Consider the following 14,613-nt stretch of genomic DNA (forward strand, 5'->3'; position numbering starts at 1 on the left):
ATCTATTTGTAATTTCCAAGTAAGGCTGCAGCAGCAAAAGGGTATAGAACTGAGCATGGGTGCATCATCTGCTTATTATGAGTTTACTTGTGTATCTGTAAGAAGAAGCATGTGTTGTCTCTTATCCCAGAAATTAGTCTCGCTCTTAAAAGCTCCCTTCAGAGTCACAGAAGACTTTAAAAGACATTACACAGCCACTGTCACAGGCTAAGTAGGATTCTTCATGGCAAGTAAATTGATCTTCATGTGCACAATGTGTGTCCTTTTTAAGCCGAGGTCATGCTTAACACCAAGACTTTTTTCTATGGAATTAGTTCTTTTTTTTTTAAATATCTGACAATTGGATATTTTAATGATGGTTCTAGCTAGAATTAGAACCACAAACATAACCAAAGAACCTCTTGACAGCTCACGTTTCTTTCCTGGAGGATGTGTATTGTCTATATTGTCTTTTGTCTTGCCTCGACCAGTAATCGGAGGCACCCAGTTTCCTCTAGGTGACTCACCGACTGGCTGAACGCATGAACTTGGGGCCCGAGCCAAAGCATTCTGTGCAGCGTGCGGCTGTCCGCTGCAGCTGTAGCCCAGGGTGAAATACTCAGTAGCTCTGATTCGTGAGCAGCCAGGCTCCAGATTCAGACAAACAAGCCCTCTCTCTTCTTGCCTCAGATATCCACCGCGGCCCACACTGTCAACGTGGAAAACCACAAGGACAGCATATGGCTGACATGCACAAGGCATTATGTGCACCACATTGCGTGCACGGATTAAAAAAGAAAATGCATTCGATGTGCTTCTCTCTGCTCTTCTTCAGTTTCTTTTCCAAATATTTAACTCTCATTTGGCATGGTTGTTGTATGATCACAGGAATATTGTAAAGTCACTCAAGCTCTTATCTATTCTTTCACATATAGTTGTGGTTGCTTTTACTTTTTGGTGATCAACACTTTGGAAAGTAAAGCAGAATTAGTAGAAGATCAATACTCTCATCTGACTTCAAAGCAAGAAAGCAAATAAGTCTTTTCCCCAAAATGTTGAACTATTCCTTTAATATGACTGAAACTGTGTATTTTATATACATAACAATTATTTCCAACAATAAGACACAAAGTTTGACTATTTATAAGTCAGTCTGGTGACTAAAATTTGAATAAATAAATGTACAAATGCATCCATAAAAGACATGAGTGCATTTATCTTTGGCTTTGTTTGAATCTTCCACCCACAGTGAGACACACACAGGCTCGGGTGAATCAAGGGACATCTCTCTCTCTCTCTCTCTCTCTCTCTCTCTCTCTCTCTCTCTCTCTCTCTCTCTCTCTCTCTCTCTCTCTCTCTCTCTCTCTTTCTTACAAACACACATACACACACATGCACACACAAATCACCTACACATGGGAAGCAAAGTGAGGGGAAGTTCAGCCAAGACGAGACAAAGTACCCCCCTTTATTTTCTAACAAGCACAAATCCTCATGGTGATTCAGTGACATTGTTTGACTGTCAGTACGCCATCCAATTATGAGCGGCTCCACAACCGGTCCGGGGAGAGAAAAGACCCACAGGATGAAGATGTGACACATGAGGACTAGATAGAGATAGACAACCAGGGTGGTGGTGGTGGTGGGGGTGTGGAAGGAAAGAGAGAAAAAGAAGGGGTGGGGAAGGAGAGTACAATCACTGGGTGGTGAGGAAAAGACATAATGGAAGGCAGAGAATGAAAACATCTGATGCAAAGTGTCTGATGGAGAACTTGGGGAGGATTTGGGAACAGCCATGGCAGCTTTCTCTCAAGTCAGCACTGAAAGACAGGCAGGCAGGCAGGCAGGCGGGCTGACACACACACTGACACACACACACACACACACACACACACACACACACACACACACAAACGCGCTCGCTCAAAAACTCTCTCATTGAAAAGCAATAGATATGCACAAGGCTTGATGTTACACAATGCCAAATCCACTGCCTGCACACACACACACACACACACGCACACACGCAGCATGGGAGCTCTGAGTCACGCAGTTGAATCGGTCTCAGTCTCCCTGAGATCAACTTTCTAACTTTATGAATAACAGACTGTGTGTGTGGTGACAGCTAGTTGGATGGGTAGATTGATGTGATACCACTCTTATCTGTCTGTAAAAGCAGGAGTCAGAAGACACTTAGCTTAACTGATCAAAATTGAGACTGGGAGCAGGAGGAAACAGTCAGCCTAGATCTGTCTAAAGTTGAAAATATCCACCTAGCAGCATTTATAAAGATCAATAATGAATATATTTCATCATGTTTGTTTTATTCGTACAAAAACTGGAGTGAAAAACGTAAGTGCAGCTTCAACAGAATTGATATGTTGGACTTTTTCTTGGCTGGGAGAAGCAACTTCCTTTGAATTTCCACATAAAAACCCTAACTCCTCATTTTTACACTTCAGGTTTTGTTTGTGTTAATTAGAGGTGCTGGTAGATAGATGTTTTTAACCCTTTAGAACACAAGCTAAATGGGAATAAACATACTGGATTTCCCCCCAAAAAAAGTCAAACTACTCCTTTGATATCTCACTGTGGAGGAGTGGAGACAATGAGCTGTGTTTCACACTGACAGGTAAGTGATCTCAGCTGTGTTAAAGCCATCAACTTGAATTCTCCAAATCCCTTCAGAATTGATTCGAGGCCAGCCGCTCAGGGAACCAATGGTCTACTTTTCACAATGAGCCTTATTTCAGCCTGCTCACGCTTAATTCTGCTGTTGATACTGTCACATGATACTAATAATTGTATTAGTATCATAGTTACCAGTTACTGGCTGGTAACTATTTGTATTGTTTCTTAGTGAGTTCTATATGAAAGTTCAGGGTTCTGTTTAAGAAAAGGGAGTTTATACTGAGGAAATAGTATGATTATTAGTTCATATGTAACCATTCTGTCTTTTGCTGTCAGATAAGACTTACAATTACACAACTGTTTACATTATACAGTAGGTAGGGTCAAAGTGAGAGGGCTTAAAGCACCAGACTTCAGTCCAAACAAGCCCTGGCTTTAATCTCATAGTCATGAGCTGGTTTATGCTAAGTGGCTTTAGATGCAACAAATAAGCTTGCTAACCCATTAGTTCGGGTTTAATCCACAAAACCCCAGCTCCTCCCATGTAGTGATTTCTTAAAAGCACTTTTTACACACATTTAAAAGATTTTTACAAAAGGATGCACAATTTATCAAGGATATAGGAAAGTAAAAGAAGGCTAACTCATAGGGCCATACATTTCTATAGCCTATACTTCACATATATCTGCTTTTTTCTGAGAACATAGCCTACATAATGGCACCAACATATAAAAAAGAGATGCAGTTATGTAGCATCTATGTAACTTAACAATGATCCACTGTGAGTGACCTAATGCAGGAGAGAGACTAGTGGAGAGGTGGAGAGAAATGGGAGTGAATTACTTACACATAAAAATGATAAATAAATAATTTAATTTAATTTTAGCTTGGCCCAGCTGTCCTGACTCATGCTGGTTTCACCCTGGCACCCCTTCAAGCTTGGGACCCAAACAGAGGTGCCCCTCTTTCTCTTTCTCTCTCTCTCTCCATTCTGCTTTTTTTGTTTTTTTTGTTTGTCCCTTCTACTCCCTCTCTCTCTCTCTCTCTCTCTCTCTCTCTCTCACACACACACACACACACACACACACACACACACACAAACACACGTGTCTAGTATTAAGCCAAAATTGTGTTTATTTTTTGTTCTTTTGTTAATGTTGTTTTGTTTGAAATTATAGTGTGGTTCTGTTGCGTCTCTCTCTGTGTGTGTTTTTAATCAAATGTCTACTCTCATTGCACAAAACAAAATTTAAAAAAAAAATCCAGTGGTTTCTCATCGTCATAGCTCCAAGTGGGAGCGAATAAACTGCAAAAACAGGAGAGGGATCGTGATTATGTCCTGAATAAAACTATGTATGGAACGAAGCAGCCTCCACCCTGCGTCAAGTCTCCTGTTAGCTACACTCTAAAAGGAAGTTAGTCAATCGTGCTTACAAAATAAAAACACAGAACCAGTCACACTTTGGGAAAAAAATAACTTTAAACAACATGAAACACACGAAAAACTCAGTAAGAACCTTTAATTAATTTTAATTCTACTTCATACCTGCAGAGTAGGTACAAGAATAAGAATGACAGAAGCAGAAACTATAACAAGGCGTTTTATTGTAAAATCCTAAACCGGAAAACATGGAATGATTGTGACTACTTTGACATATCACCTTTTGTTGATCCCGATCCTGCAGCCAATCAGCGGCTGTCAGGGACACATGAACGGTGTTAATATCCACGAACAGGCTGCAGGCAGCAGGAGGAACAAAGAGAGCCGCCCGTTCCCTGGAAAAAGCTGCTTTCACTTCGCTAACACGGACACATATCGACTTTTATAGAAGCATTTATGACCTTACTTTTAAAACTTTCTCCTGACTGTTGAACGGCAACCTGCGAATTAAGTCCGACCGGTCGGTCTTTGTTGAGGAAAGAGGAAACTTGGCGTCGTGTGAGAGGTTTTGTCGGGTCGCTTTTGCTCGAAACCTCCGAGCCTCTGTTAACGCTGGTGCTGGCTGGAAGGTAACGCACGGTAAGTTCCCATTTGTATTCTTACTTCATGCTTATAGTATTGTGCTTTAAAACAACAGAGACGGCATCGTGACTGTGCTTTGCTGTCGCTGCACATTGCGGGGGAACAGAAAAACTCTCGTCGCAAACTTTCTTGTGTTTTTTCTGAAGCAACGACAGAGCCGAGTCCGTCGCTCCTTTGCCGGGACGCAGCCTCATCCAAATTCACCCATATAGCATATATAGCTTATGTTGTCATGTTAACGCACCCTTTCTCCTTCACACAACTATACACATACAGCTACTGACTTTCATTAAATACGTTTTCTGACATTTTATTACCCACTCAAAACATCCGTTTATAAAAAATCCATTAACTCACTTATTTGATTTATTAAAATGTCGCTAATCTGATTAATTGAAGTGATGATTGGCTCTAACTTAACATTCCAGCAATAGTATCAATCAATTCAAACCCCATATTTTGACATGAATTGTTTAATTAGGTCTGCCAAAAATCACAAAAAGACTTCTGCAACACATTAAAGGACCAGTGTTTAGGATTTAGTGGCATCTAGTGGTGAGGCTTACAAATTGCACCCCCTACACACAGAGACACACACAACACCTTTCAAATGTGTAGGAGAACCTATGATGGCTTCAAAACTCAGGGAGAAACATGAAGGCCCTCTCTAGAGTCAGTGTTTTGGTTTGTCCATTGTGGGCTACTGTAGATTCCTATGTAGATGTAAAGGGCTCATTCTAAAGTAACAAAAGCACAGCAATTCATATTAGCAGGTGATTTTACATCAATTAAAACATACTTATGTGAATATTATATTTTATTCCTTTTCTGCCAAGTCACTAAATTCGACACACTGCATCTTTTAATGTATCAAGTTGTGTTTTAATGTTACGGGGACGCCTTTTAAAAGCAAAGTCAATATTTAGCTGCTTGAATTTTAAGAGATTTGGCTCTGCTTTTTCGTCTTCTCACTGATTAAGGAGTTCACATAAGAACAATATTTGCTGTTGCTAACCAATTAACTTCCTTGCTAGAGCATTTTACGCCTCATGCTTACGTAATCAAATGATAGATTTCTTGGGGTTATACCTATAATTATAATTTTAAACATAATGGTGTGAGTGTCCACACTTATGAGGTATAACGTCCATAAACAGTGGTGTCAAGCACGCCCTGCATGCGTTGATGACCCGTTAATGCTGTATGTCCTATTGAAATAATGTGTGTTGATCAGAAGTATTTTGGGCCACTGGTTGCTGTGATGTTTCAGTATGTACAGACCAAACTTATGTTGAAGCGCGATATGCAAAAGTGGGACTCAGGTGCAGTAGTCACACAGCGACCTCTCTGATGAAGAGTTTCTTTGGTACTCCAGTAAGCATAAAGATACACACTGTATTAAATATATAAAGTTACCATGTTCTTTTAAAAGGTTAAATTTAAACTTGGCCTAACCCGAACCCTGTCTTGAGTTAATATACCGATCCAGTTCAATTAAGCAAATCATTACCGGACCATTAACCATAAACCGGACACGCTGTTTCAGGTTTTATATGTGTGTTTTGATTGGGTTTCAGTTAAAAGTAAATTGAGAAAGTTTTTGGAGTACAAACATATGTGTTTATAAATGAAGAACAGCTGGTGCATTTATATAAACTAGTCTTTGATAGAAAAGCATGAGACCCTCCAAAATAGACTGCGACTTATACACTGGTGTGTCTTGTACATCAGTTTTTGCGGTATATGCATGCTTATATATATGTATAATTTGTGGAGTTTTGAACTTATGTTTCCAGTGTTTGTTTCATCTCAGTACAGGCTGATACTATTCCAGGTGAGCAAACAAAGCAGCCCAATTTCCTAGAAGCGAAAGAAAATGTAGTATTTGATTTTAATTTGGTGTCTATTTGTTTAAAGTTTGCCTGTTATTTGATTTAGAAGTTTGCCTGCTACTCACAGGCTAAAGACTTTGGCTGCAACCACACCATCTGCTTTGCCTTCCTGGGTATTGGCAGGCTACTGTCCAGATCAAGTGTTTTGCGAGATTTGTGTGGGTGGACCACAGCAGATGGTGAGATGGAGAACATTGCTGGCTGATGTGGTAGCCTGGCCGACTGTTGTGGTGGATTTTGTTTTTTTTTCCCTTCTCGTTTTCAGTTGTGGTTTGGGTAATGAATAAAACAAACTAGGATCTTTTTAGGATGTAAGGGGTTTTCTGTCGGGCGACCACATCGTAGCAAGAATAACAAATGGTTTTGTATGTTAATTAGCTTCCCTGAAGTGTAGAGAGTAGGTTGATCCGTTGACCTCTGCACTCTATTTCCCCACCATCTGGAAGGTTTGACCCAGTGATTGCCGCTGTGACATCAGTTGACCTGTGCCCCCTGTTTGCACGTGAATGGGTGGGTGGCATAAAAGTGACCAGCTCCTCTGTTAGTCTTTGGTAAGCTGTAGTTCTCTTAACCTCAGTCCACCCCAAGTCAATGGGAAGCAAATAAAAGGATATTAGTCACTCATGGCCACTTGCACGGAAATGGTTGGCTCAGTGCTTTGACCTCACCTGACATTGTGAACAGTTGATTGAAACCCAATGTGTGTGTGTGTGTGTGTGTGTGTGGACTGAGAGATAGAGCACAGCCATAGAAATAAAATGCGTGGAATGGACATTACAGTGGCAACACTCTTTATTTTCTGTTGTTAATACCAGCTGCTTCTACATCCACACTTCCAATTCTGCTGCTGGCTTATTTGTATAGCCCAATATCACATTTGCCTCGGAGTGCTTGGTGTCCTCCCTGGATCAAGAGGATGCCGAGCAACTTCCAGGTGTTGCCGAAACACAGTAGGACCCGAGCCATGCGACCTCCAACACCATGGAGAACTGGGAAGAGAACAAACTACACATGCACACAAAGGAGACTCGCATCATGACAGAGAGAGACAAGAGGGGACAAGGGGGAGAAAATAGGGAGAGAGGGAGACAATTCAAGTGCTTGTGTGCTTGCAGAAAACAAACAAACAAAGGTTAGAGAGATGCAGTAAGTATCAGAGCAGATGCAGTGATCGATAATCTTGTCAGCAGGACACACACACAAGGTTTTTAATTAGCAAAGCTTGATAAACTCATTGAGACCGGGAGCGACCGGCCGTACAGCACAAGGTCAGGAAGTAATCGATTTAAGGCAGCTTACTAAAGTTTGAGGCAAAGAGATGAGTTTTAAGTTTAGATTCCAAAGTGTAGATTTAAATAAGCTGTGTGGTTGAAATGGGGGGGGTCAAATATGCACTGGTCTCTATCAGAATGGGTTATCTGGTTTCCTGGCAATGTAGAAGCCCTCATAATGCATCTGTTCAGAAGCTCAACAGATTTTTGAGGGTGATAACAATATTAATATTTGAATTTGAAACAGTCCAGTGATTTATTTTCTTTAAATATTTAAGGTGCTATTATAAGGATAGTCCTGGCCCATCTTAGCTTGTAATACCACTTTCACCGCAGTGTCCAGTTTATTGCTTCCAGTAAATCTGTGCTATGGCTTCATCTATATATCAAAATGCTGCTGAAGATAGTAGAGCCAGCAGTAAATTCCCAAAGAACTGCAGGGATCAGTTAATAAGATCCTGTTCTCCCCGGGGATGATTACTGACAATGACCAGCCGATCATCTCAGGAGGTGAGGTCTCACTCAGGCCAGCAGCTCCTCATATCTCCGAAAACATCTGAGCAAATTTCCAAAGGGGCGTTACTCAGGGGAAAAAACTAACCACATATCGGAAATTTACACAGTTACTTTGTCGGCTGGGGAAAAAATGTTCGAACTTGATGAAGCTACAGAACAACAGTCCTAATTTACAACAGCTTTTAGCCTGCCTCAAAATTTCCAGTATTGCAGCTGGTTGCTCAGGGCTGTATTAATTCTTTATTCTCTCATGTTTAGACTAACAGCCGACTGGATGCTACAGTGACTCACACTACCTTCAAAACAAATGAGAAACATTTTTGAGAAGCAACCTTAAAATTTGTCTTTATTTTTTTTTTAAGAATTGAAACATTCAGCTGAAAGACAAAGCAAAGTCTTCAGAAGGAATTGAATGGAAACACATGTTCTTTGACATATCTCTGCAGTCATTTCCTGTTACTTATCACCGGTACATAAACACAATGTCACCAGCTAATACAAGCCTGTTCAATGTATCAGTCTGGCTCAAATCAGTTTTTTATAACTTTGAACCCAACAGTGGAAGCAGGATATAACTTTATGTTAAGATTTCATTGGGAGGATGTTTCCGAATTCAGGCCTGCTGAACAAGAAGTAGCACAGAAAACCCTGGAAATGTGTTGGACAGCATCAGTCCGCAATTTGAATTCTATTAGTTTTTTTGTCAATTGCATTTTCCACAATACAAAAATGTTGTCATTCAATCAGCCTGCGCTTTTGATAGGAAGTGTAAACCGATTTCCTTTCCCATCTAGGTTTCTCTACTTGATTCTAGCATGTCGGATATCTTCTAATACAGCATGCGGTTGTCTTCTTTAAATGCTTCCTGAGCTCGTTTTTCACTTCAGTTTATTTGTCTGTTTTGAATTGATGGAGCACGGTTCATCCCACCTAAAGTCCACAACGCTGCCCCCCCGTGACACACAGCGCATGAAATATGACACCTGGTCGACAAACGCATAAGCTCACAACTACACTTTCAGCATCGGCGGTAATGACCCGACACATCCGCCTGAATGATGCAAACATTATACTCACGTGATCGCTGTCAGGGTGTTTGGCTCATTTATGTCGACAAATGAGGCGGGAAACGATCGCAGCGCTACCACCGCTGTCCGTCCCGTGTGAAGTAGCAAATCAGTTCTAATGACGGACAGCAGGTAATGAAAGTCATAAACCATAAACCTCGTCCTATCGTTGATCATAAAAATAAGATTCCAGCCTGCTCTCTGTTGGTCTAGATGTGGACGTGAGATCCTTAGTAACAAGAGTTTGTATTTGTCAAGGTTTAAGCATCAAGAAACTGTACTTTTTTGGATCAAAGAATCACAGTAGCAATTTTTTTTATTATAGAAACACCTTCACTTGATACAAGATACTGCCTGACACCATGTTTTTAAGGTAAATGGTTTTCATTGGCTGTTTATGGAGCTGCAGTGGCTTCACCTCATCCAAAGTGAACACGTTTTTCTCCGTCTGGCCCAGGGACACACAGGCAGCATCGCCATGGCATTAATGCTCCAGAAAAGTTAAATTGTTTTGGTTGTAATCACTTTTGCTCCCAGGACGTCGGCTGCTATGCCATGAATGCTACCTCTGGTAAAGGCGTGTCTGACGTGTCCTTGGAGAAGACTAAGTGACAAGACAGGGGAAAATGGCTGAGAAAGCACTTGAAATGGAAAGACAGAGAAAATCATTAAGACTTGAGCGCATATTTTCCTACCCGATTTCCAAATTTTGTTTGCAGTTCACAAGAGGACGATGAAGAAAGAGAGAGTGAGTGTGTTTCCTGTCTGTTTGGCAACTGAGTTAGAAAAATTAATCAGAAACAACCTGTGGTGTTGGATTATTTACTGTGAATTCCTGTAACAATTTTGGCACTGGTTTGATACTAAATTAATAGTCTGCTGTGAAAAATTCTTGTATTATCTCAAACTCAAATACATATTCAATTTACTATATGATAAGACAAAGAAAAGCAGCAAAAATGTGAAGTTTTAAAGAATGTTTTTGAGTTTTTCCTCATCGAATATTAGGCTTTTCAACTTGCTACTTCAGGTCTATTCCCATATCTTCTACCTGAAATGGCAAAAAAAACCTCAGAGCACTTGACTCATCATATTCACGGCATGTCCGATATGATGTGGATGAGTCAGCTTTGACGAAGTAGAGCTGAAACTGCACCGATCCTAAAACGGTTGCGTTAATCATCAAATTCCAACAACACGTTCAGAATGCCATTTAACCCCATGATTTGCACATGGGACAAACTGATGAAATATCAGTTAGCCAGCTGCATCACATCTGGATAGAATAGAAACCTCTTGTGTTATGTTCACGCTCCACACTCTGACACATGCTCACTTATACACACACACATCCACACAGTAGCCCAGGCACGCTGTCAGAGATGCTGCCGGTACAGCAGGACGGCACTGTAGCCTGCGTGTGTGTGTGTGTGTGTGTGTGTGTGTGTGTGTGATGCTGACTCAGTAGAATGTTAATGTCGTATAATCCCATTAAGAGCATTCCGGAGCAGAGCAGGGCCTCGCCTGTGCTTTACGGGACAGCAGATCAGTTTTTAAAAGGCCAGCAGCGCTCTCGTGTTTGCACTGTGTAATAGAATTTAATCACTTGAGTGTCTCGCACTAAATTGAATTGCGCTTTTTTTTTTTTTTTTAAATCACCACCACTCATATTCACTCTCAAAGGCCATTTAAATGATTTTTTTTTGGGATGAGTGTCGCTGGTTGAGAATAATTGTTTTTAGAGCTGCAGTTGCACTTTGATACCTTTTTGGTAAATGATACCTTCGTAGTTTTTTTTCCCCAGTGTGTGTGTGTGTGTGTGTGTGTGTGTGTGGGGGGGGGGGGGGGGGGGGGCGGCAACAGGCAACAGTGACATTTTCCATCAGCTGTTTTCATCGGCCCGTCGTCATGATAATGATCGATTAAACAGCAGGAAGTGTATGCAAAGGAGCAACGTTTCCCATCAGGTTCAGCCGTGCGTGCCAGCGGGTAACGGAGGGGTCATTTGTTGGCTTTTTTTGTTCTTGTACTGGAAGTGATGTTGGGTAAAGCTCACCCTGTCAACAGCATGTCTTTTGATAGTAGCACTCTGCCACTGGCACAGACTGTCAGGATTGATCAGATAGGACATGAGTACTTTTTCCTTTTTTCCCCGAGCAAAGGTTTTTTTAAAAATAATACTCCAATTGAAGCCAATCTGAGCACGTTCTCATGATTCCAACTGAACAGGTTAGTGCACAGCCAGCGTTGCTTGTCGCTGCCGGGGTAAAGTGATGTGCGTTGATGAAGATTGGATTCTCAGCCGGTGCTTCAAGCAGATGATGGATGTTCCTCCCTAAGGAGAAGAGTTAGAGAGCGAGAAGGATGTAGTGCACAAGTTACAGGGGCTGTTTATCTATCGCATCATAGGAGGAAGTGGTGTAAAAAGAGCTCCTCCTGGAAGAAACTTCCACCCACATGTTTCTATACTGGTACACTCAAAGCTCTGCATTCTTATGCTGCATTGAGCTATGAACTCCTGTGAATGAAAATGACTCTCGACAGTATTAGTGATCACCCTGTATTCACTGAATGCTCTGTGTACTCAACATGGCATTGCACAATAACAGACTTTCCCATCTTTATTCACTTTATTTGGCTTTAGCTGGCACTTTGTTGTACAACTTTGTCGATTGAATACAGAACACTATATTTGGCACATTGCACCAGTTTTATGGAATGGGTTATGTAACGGGAAAACATAGGGTGCACAGCGGCAGTCAGCTGGCCCTCAGCTTTAACCGCTTTGTGTAAATTCTGACAGAAAATGTGAGGTGATGCAACAGTTTGGATTGGTGTTCATTTGTTTTTCTTTTCAATACCCTGATATATGTAAGTAAAGTTTATTAAGAGTCACAAAATGCTTCAAATTCAAAATAAACTCAAATCACATAACACTAGATGCATAGAAATAAAGACACCAGATATCATATACAAAGGGAACAGAAATAGTCAGTTAAAACATTAAAACTACCTAAATGTTTATCTGAACATATGTCATTTTTATGTGGTTTTTAAACGAGTCCACAGTATCCTATGATCTCAACTTTATTGGAAGACCAGGCATCTAAAGCAGGGCAGATACACACATGGCTATGTGTACACTATCTTGGAGGTTGTCTTTACACAACTACTTCTGGCACTTTCTGTGTGTGCAAATGGTTCCAGCTAGTTATTTTGATAACTAGATTTATAACCTTTTTTATAGTGGAGTAGGATGGTGTGCAGATTGAGTGAGAGTCATGGTGGCATATAAAGAGACACATAAACCCAACAGAGCAAGAACAGCTGATTGTTTAATAGCTGGATGAATGTGGTCAACTGGAGGGTGGATGTAGCGATTGGTTAAAATGAAAGGGAGTCTTTTATTAAAGTATTTAATTGATTATGGTTATGAAAGGCTCCAGTAACTGAAGTTGTTATTTCAGACTCTTACAAGCAGAGATAAGAGACGTGGTGCTGCTACTGACAATGGAAACAGTGTGATGTCATCGGCTTCAGTGAAAAGTCTGAACTCTCAACAGGAAATCCATCTCATATGGATCTCATGGATACACTGGAGACAGACTGGACCGGGGCAGTTGCTGGACATTCAATACACACGCATTGAAGTGTGTGTGTGTGTGTGTGTGTGTGTGTGTGTGTGTGTGTGTATTGAATGTCCATGTGGAGAAAACAAAACATGCTACTGTTGACTTGTCTATAGCGCAGTATTGCAATATTGCCGTTATTATCACAGCTATAATAACTATGAGTAGTGATGTCTGCTTAAACCTGGTTCTGAATTGGTACCTGTTCTTTTATTAGTACCTGTTATATGTTATGGTGTAACTTATGGTCACACATCAACCTCTCCTCTCTGTCCCCTCCCTGTGTTGGTGTTTGAGACACACACACACACACACACACACAGAGAGAGAGAGCAGAGGGGGCGGTGGAGACAGTGAAACCTGATGACAACTACATCTGTTACTGTAAGTGAGATAAAATCCTCACGAGAAAAAAGCCAATCACACTACTTTATCAAAACACCTGTTCAACAAGCATAAACATAGGAAAGAAATATGTTATAATATTTATATTTTACACACCCACTGTGTCTCTACTCAGCTAGTAGCCAATTGTGGTGAAACATGAAAGATGTGTGTATGTGGCTATAACTGTTAAGTTTAGTTTGACATGTATATTAACATTTGGCAAATTCTTGTAAACCCCCCCTCCTCTCTCTACTAGCCCTCACCTGCAGCAGTGAATCACATCAGCAGCAGAGGGAGGAGGGCTGACTGATACTGATTGATGTCTGTGTTCAGTGTTTCTAAACATCACTCACTATGACGTCAGAAATGTCTGTTTCCAAGGAGATATTATTGAGTTTACATAGTGACTTTGAGGTAAATATTACTGTTGCTGCGCTAGTTAAAGTTAACGTATCTTGTAATCATTTTTATTCTTTTTATATATTTTTTTTAAAAGCAATTATTCAGTAATCACAACGTGTAAGAGTATTGAAAAAGCTGTACTGATCAGAACAGCAGTTTCAATAACAACAAACTTCAAATATAACAAGATGATAGTCAAAGAAGTGCATCCCAATGTTAAGGTGTGCTAAACAAGTTTATAAATTATAATCCAGACTGTATTGGCTGCATTACATATTGTATGTTGTGACCAGGGCCCGACTGATATTTGATTTCGGGGGCCGATACTGATAATGGGTAATAAAGAAATTCCGATGTATCAGCTGATGATCTTATAAAGAATAAACACAAACACACATTTTTTTGAAATGATCCCTCAAATGTGGTAATACTTGTTACAAAAATATGTTATGCAGGCAGGATAATTGAAAGTTTAATAATATACAGTAAATGTATTGCATATGATGTCAGTGCATTGAAACTATGAACTTGATAAAAAAAAATAATAATATATTGGTCGACCTATAGTCTTGAGAAATGATGATGACAAATGACAGATTAATAGGTGTTTCGTGATAGAAATGGCTTTCCTATTGACTGTGTCCTGCCAGTGTGGCTCCTATGGAAAAAAAACAATGACCAATCAGAACAGTCTACATGGTGTTTTTGGCTGTACTCAGAGTACTTGTCTCTACCCTGCACAGAGATAACACGAAAAAAAGCGCACAGCTCAGCTTTTGTATTCAAAGTGGAAAGTTTAAATCTGACCTGGGTACA

The 14,613-nt window shown here is 40.5% G+C and overlaps 1 protein-coding gene across 1 annotated transcript in view; it reads left to right on the forward strand.

The window, feature by feature from the left end:
• The first annotated feature begins 4,380 nt into the window (after positions 1 to 4,380).
• LOC128359776 (SPRY domain-containing SOCS box protein 4-like) overlaps positions 4,381 to 14,613 on the forward strand; it is a 44,125-nt gene continuing 33,892 nt past the window's right edge. The window contains exon 1 of the mRNA XM_053320100.1: positions 4,381 to 4,630. The gene's annotated coding sequence lies outside the window, so the exon portion shown is untranslated. The remainder of the gene's footprint in view (positions 4,631 to 14,613) is intronic.

The sequence above is a fragment of the Scomber japonicus genome, chromosome 6 (genome assembly GCF_027409825.1).
Source record: "Scomber japonicus isolate fScoJap1 chromosome 6, fScoJap1.pri, whole genome shotgun sequence".
In the NCBI taxonomy this organism is placed as follows: Eukaryota; Metazoa; Chordata; class Actinopteri; order Scombriformes; family Scombridae; genus Scomber; species Scomber japonicus.